The sequence below is a fragment of the Crassostrea angulata genome, chromosome 10 (assembly GCF_025612915.1).
Source record: "Crassostrea angulata isolate pt1a10 chromosome 10, ASM2561291v2, whole genome shotgun sequence".
Lineage (NCBI taxonomy): Eukaryota > Metazoa > Mollusca > Bivalvia > Ostreida > Ostreidae > Magallana > Magallana angulata.
This window is the reverse complement of record NC_069120.1, coordinates 15,990,627-15,996,748: the sequence shown is the minus strand read 5'-3', so window position 1 is coordinate 15,996,748 and position 6,122 is coordinate 15,990,627. Positions and strand designations below refer to the sequence as shown.

The 6,122-nt window shown below is 33.6% G+C and overlaps 1 long non-coding RNA gene across 1 annotated transcript; it reads right to left on the bottom strand.

The window, feature by feature from the left end:
* Nucleotides 1-3,462: 3,462 nt before the first annotated feature.
* LOC128165578 (uncharacterized) lies at nucleotides 3,463-5,614 on the bottom strand. The gene is made up of 2 exons (XR_008241067.1): nucleotides 4,645-5,614; nucleotides 3,463-4,436 (listed from the first exon to the last, which is right to left on the bottom strand). It is a non-coding gene; the product is annotated as an uncharacterized LOC128165578 (long non-coding RNA).
* Between the last annotated feature and the right edge of the window lie 508 nt (nucleotides 5,615-6,122).

Sequence of the window (6,122 nt, the reverse complement as noted above, 5' to 3'; positions counted from 1 at the left end):
TTGTCCAATCTTAAAAATAATGGACAAAGACTGGTAAACTGTTAACTTATTGGACGACTGCAGGTAAGTTGGAAACAAGAATGAAGACATCACATTTGCAAATAAAGAAATATATTTTAATTAATGTTTGAGACTGAAACAGGCGTTAGCATGATACAGCGAAGAAACACTAAAAACTCTTTAATATTATCCAGATTCCAGCATGATATCAATTATAGATTATTCAGAATCACGATTGGGTGGTGTTGCTTAGAAGAAGAGTGAATGAATATGACAATTTTACTGCACAGCTTTATAAACCCCTTGCACATACCTGAAACTGTCCAATAAGTGAACAACAGAAAGTTCTATGCAAGGTTTTATTGTTCCGCTATATATATATATATATATATATATATATATATATATATATATATATATATATATATATATATATATATATATATATATATATATATATATATATATATATCTTTGATCTTTTTCTTTTAACAGCCAGCTGTTCTGGACAACTTACTAGGTTCCATGAAATATGTCCTCACTGGAATGGGTCTGCTCCGGATAAACCTGGAAAATCCGAAAAACAGAGTAAGGGGGATAATGTACCATGTACCGACAATGTCTTCATATGTAAAATGTTTTAGTGATGTGCAATTCATTCAAACAAATAGATTACGGTACAGCGACACAAATATATCTGTTCATTAAACTCAACTTTTGTAGATACATGATATTCAACTATTCTTGTTGAATCCAAGACTATATGCATATAGCTCTCTGTTAAATATACATAAATGCATGAATAACTTTTCAACAGTCACAATTCATATATTTATGTTTTTCTTGTATCATACCGGTATTTGTAAGTATATGCATGATAAAAAAAACCCACGATGTTTGCATCGCACCTTTGCCAAGCTTGGGTGTTTGAAATTTGAGAGGAAATGGGAAATCTTCATTTGTGACTTGTTTATTTTAAAATAATAAAATTAACTATTATCTTTTTTCACAGTATTTTTTAAAAGCCTAACAGTGTAGCGAAATATGTTATAGCGTCAGCTAATGATCCGCAGGTCTTGAGATCGAGACTCTATTGGGCTTTTACATGTACATTTTTTAACCTTGATATGCCTGGATCTGAGCGTCGGGGGGGGGGGGGGGGTATGGCTCATATCTTCAGGGGTTTGTCTCGAAGCGTCGGGGGCTTGTCTCCTCGCCCGCCTCCTTGTCGCGGGATGGTGATCCGACTTCCGTTTTTGGCATCACTCGGTGGTAAGGTGTGCATATTGAAATAAATTTAAATACGAATGTGCAAGCGAGGGCCAGCTAAAACACGTAAAGGTCCCCAAGGATTGCGGAGTTATTGATTACAAATAAAGATACATGTATTTAGCTTTAATAAACCGATTTAACTCTGATGAGTTAAATCCAAATAATTGTGTAATTTTATAAGTTGTGTTTAATAGTTTGACATATTTCATTTTCCAGTTATAAGCTGTTCTATTGATTTTGAGCAACATTATTCTGATAATAATCTAAATGTGCAAAGTATATTTGCTTGTTCAATAACGCCTTACTTGCTCCTTATTTTTTAAACAATTAGAAAAATCAAAAACTGCACCATTTCTATGCATAAATGAAGCAGGACTTTGTCCCTAACAATATTTTTTGTAACATTGACTGATTCTTATTTGTTCAATCAACCATCTGCTTTTATTTGGTTTTATGGTTGTGCACTTTAAGCAACGTGGCCTTTCATAATGACACTTGACCTTCTGAATCTATGTTGTTGCAAAGTTTTCTTCTTTATTGCAAATTTTACCGTGTGGTTGAAATTACAATATTTGCTCTCTACTATCCTTAGTATGTTATCAAAATTTGTTAAGCATCAATTAAAGAATTTAAACAGAGCCCTAATTATCAACCACAGAGGTTTGAGCAAGTTTATGATGACACTGCTATCGACAATCACTCCTTTGACGTAAACATCCCACTCTTTAAAACGAACAAAACTACTGGTATCAGGATTCATGCACATCACTGTTAAATTATCAAAAAACAACCAGTTTAAAACGAAGCAGATCATTGGAATTCTAAACGTTGCAAAACTGAACAAAAGATAAAAGTTCAGCCGTTTTCACCATAAAAACCTTGGCTAATATTTCAATAAACATTAGGTTTTACCTCTTTCGCGCAAGTTCTTCAAATTGCTACAGTGAATTAACTGCACATATAAAGTAGTGAAGTATTTAATGAAGCTGAGAATGTTGTCAGTTTATCGGATCACTGTCTGACCTAATTAAATGAGGCTGAGAAAGCAGTTACGGAACTGCTAACTAGAAAGCATCTCGGGAATGATTCAGATATTTTTCTCATAAAAGCTAGTAGCAATCCAAGCAATTTTCAAAAGGTAATTAGAAACCATTTCCCCATCTTCACAATATTACGGCTTATTGTCTCAGTCCTCACACCAATATAGAGAAAGTAACAGTAATCGTTCACATCAAGAAGATGCCATTTCCCTGAAACGCAATTAACTGTTGAATCATAAAAATATAAAGGAGTTTATTGATTTCCCTAAAAGTGAAAGGAAGTTGATGAAGCATCATTACCTAGGGACTACTGTTGTTGAAATATTACCAAGTATGATAAAAAAGTACGTTTATACTTTATGATTAGATTTCTGCCACCTTTGCACCACCTCGACCAATACAACAGGCAAACAGGGCTCTGACCTTTTTAGTCATACCATAAATTCATTGTTGATAACGAATGACAGCTTGGTTTTTGAAATGCTCTGACATTGATAAGGAAACAATCTACTTCAACGGCTTGCAGTTACATGACCAAATACATTCAATGATTATACATGTATCGGAAATTTTTGTTAAAATGTCATGACATCTATTTTGCTGCTCAAATAAATAAAAATGAGAACCTTGATAACGTATGCACGCTCTTGTACTGAGTACGACTTAGTGGCAGGTGTTGCTAATAAGCGGAACAGAAAACGTAATTTTAAACCTGAAATCAAGATATTTATTTCTTGATTTAGAATGTAAAATAATCCGGAACCGCCATGTTAAAAGTTGAATTACTGGATTGAGTGACAAGCTGGGCACGTAACACGCATTCATCCGAATTAGCAAGCGCATGTGATGTCTCTATATAACTCTCTAATTGTCCTATATTACGTATTTAAATATATAATAACCAATTTTCAAAATTTTTTAAGAAAAGGGATTCGACAGCAGAACTTATATTACCTACAGAAACTTTACAATAAATGACACTTATTGAAAACTTCTTGAGACAAATTGTTGAAACGACCACCGACATTAAAGATGTGATTATTGTAGACCTGAAGCATGCTAACACTCAACATGGTCAGCACTCATAAAACCAATCCATATTTTCTAACATGCCATATTGAACTCTAAATAATGAAAATAAAACACCAAATCAGATTCACAACAGATTTATTGTTTTCATGTATTGTAATCTACCCCCCTCTGTGGCATTGTTTGGTCTTGGCTTCAAGACAATGAGTAAAATATGTGTAAATAAAGTATTTGTAAATTACATCATAATTTTACAATGGAAATGCCATTAGTGCATTGACACCAAATGGGTATGGTCAAAAACACATCATTGTCTAAAAAATTCAACAATTTTCAAACAACCAACTGTGCAAATTTATTCTTTCCGGTTAACGGCAAAGAAAATATTTGCAACATAAAAAATTAGCAAATGGCTCAAAAACAATATTACAACTTCAACAATTGCAATCAATATAAATGCAAAACACCAACTTGGTCAACTCAGATTCCGGTAAACGGCAACCCGAGACAAAAATTGTTCAACTTCAAATTGTCATTATCAAATAATTTCAACTGCACATCAATTGTGCACAAGTAGATCGGGAACAACACGCGCATTCATCTAGCATGAAGACAGAAACAACAAGTAGCACATTCTTCAAAATGCAATTTCATGAAGTGGTTGGTTTTCTAGTCGAGACTCCTTAATTGACTTTAGTCAATTAAAAAAACTGTGAAGGTTAACCAATACTGAATCTGTGAGCCTTTTTCCCATCAATGATTTCTTGAAGCTCATCCTGAAATATAAAGTTCAATACGCAGTAAAATTCTTATATTTAAACAAATCAAAGGGGTAACAAGGGTGGGAGGGGAAAATATTTTTCTCACAACTATTTCATGTGCATCCCGGTTGCTGCCTTTTTCAAAAAGGAAGTTTGTTAAACGTAAACCAAAACTGTACGAATGTCCGGAATAAAAAATTCCGGAATAATTAAAAAACTTTGCTTCACTCTAAAATAAATTGATTTATTTTTTAATTAATAAATCTTATTATTGTAGACCTGAAGCATGCTAACACTCAACATGGTCAGCACTCATAAAACCAATCCATATTTTCTAACATGCCATATTGAACTCTAAATAATGAAAATAAAACACCAAATCAGATTCACAACAGATTTATTGTTTTCATGTATTGTAATCTACCCCCCTCTGTGGCATTGTTTGGTCTTGGCTTCAAGACAATGAGTAAAATATGTGTAAATAAAGTATTTGTAAATTACATCATAATTTTACAATGGAAATGCCATTAGTGCATTGACACCAAATGGGTATGGTCAAAAACACATCATTGTCTAAAAAATTCAACAATTTTCAAACAACCAACTGTGCAAATTTATTCTTTCCGGTTAACGGCAAAGAAAATATTTGCAACATAAAAAATTAGCAAATGGCTCAAAAACAATATTACAACTTCAACAATTGCAATCAATATAAATGCAAAACACCAACTTGGTCAACTCAGATTCCGGTAAACGGCAACCCGAGACAAAAATTGTTCAACTTCAAATTGTCATTATCAAATAATTTCAACTGCACATCAATTGTGCACAAGTAGATCGGGAACAACACGCGCATTCATCCACATGGCGAAAGTGAATGCATGCACTGCATGTATTCAGTGAAGCCACCGCCACCAAGTGGGGGAAGCGGGTAGTTCCTTAAGCCTAGACCTTGCCACATCCCACATGAACAATAAACTTGGTTCAAAACTAGTAGAGTTTGGGATAAACAAGTATCCCGGTTTTGCTAAATTGTTCAATAGCAGCACAAATTGTATTTAAAAATATTTCAGTTCCTTTTTCAGACAAATGAACACCATCCCTGTCAAACAACAGCTCATCATTGGGTTTAATATCTGGGTACTTAATGTAGCCACCCCCCTTTCTAACAAGCTCAGCTGCAATGGAGCTGTTTAACCTTTTTAAAGATTTTTTCATGGCATTGACATCTTCAGAGTATCTCCATTTCCTCCTAGGTAACAATTGTGACCATATAATTTTTGTATCAGGCAGAAGTAGCTGAATTTTCCCTAAAGTGGTTTTGACATTCTCAATTAACTCTTTCAACTTTGTTTTGCCCATGTCATTTGCAGCACAATGCATTATCAAATACTGGGGTTTGTCATTAACTTTCAACAAAGTTTTAATTTTTTTTATACATGTCTGTCCAGATCATACCCCCTTTTCCTTGCCACCACATATTTATCCCTAACCTCTGAAGACCCAAGGACACTCCACCTGGCCTATTCTCACAACTATTTCATGTGCATCCCGGTTGCTGCCTTTTTCAAAAAGGAAGTTTGTTAAACGTAAACCAAAACTGTACAAATGTCCGGAATAAAAAATTCCGGAATAATTAAAAAACTTTGCTTCACTCTAAAATAAATTGATTTATTTTTTAATTAATAAATCTTATTGTTTTGATGTTTGACGAAGTCTTTAGGGTTTCTTATTAAATGAATGCTGGTTTATTATGATATACTGTTATATAAAATAGAGTGTATAAAACAACCAGTGCTGACAAAAATGTGACAAGAGAAAGCCTTGTTTGTTCTGTGGTCCATGATTTTAACGACACTCTATCGTTTTACGAGGCAATAAAGCTCGTGTATTATGCTTATTTGTTAGAACTCGTCAAGTGTTCGCGTAGAGATAACATATTTGCCATTTATATTGATAAAAGATAGAGCGAGTAGCTTTCAATAAACTTTTTAGACTCGTTCACATATTACTGCATACT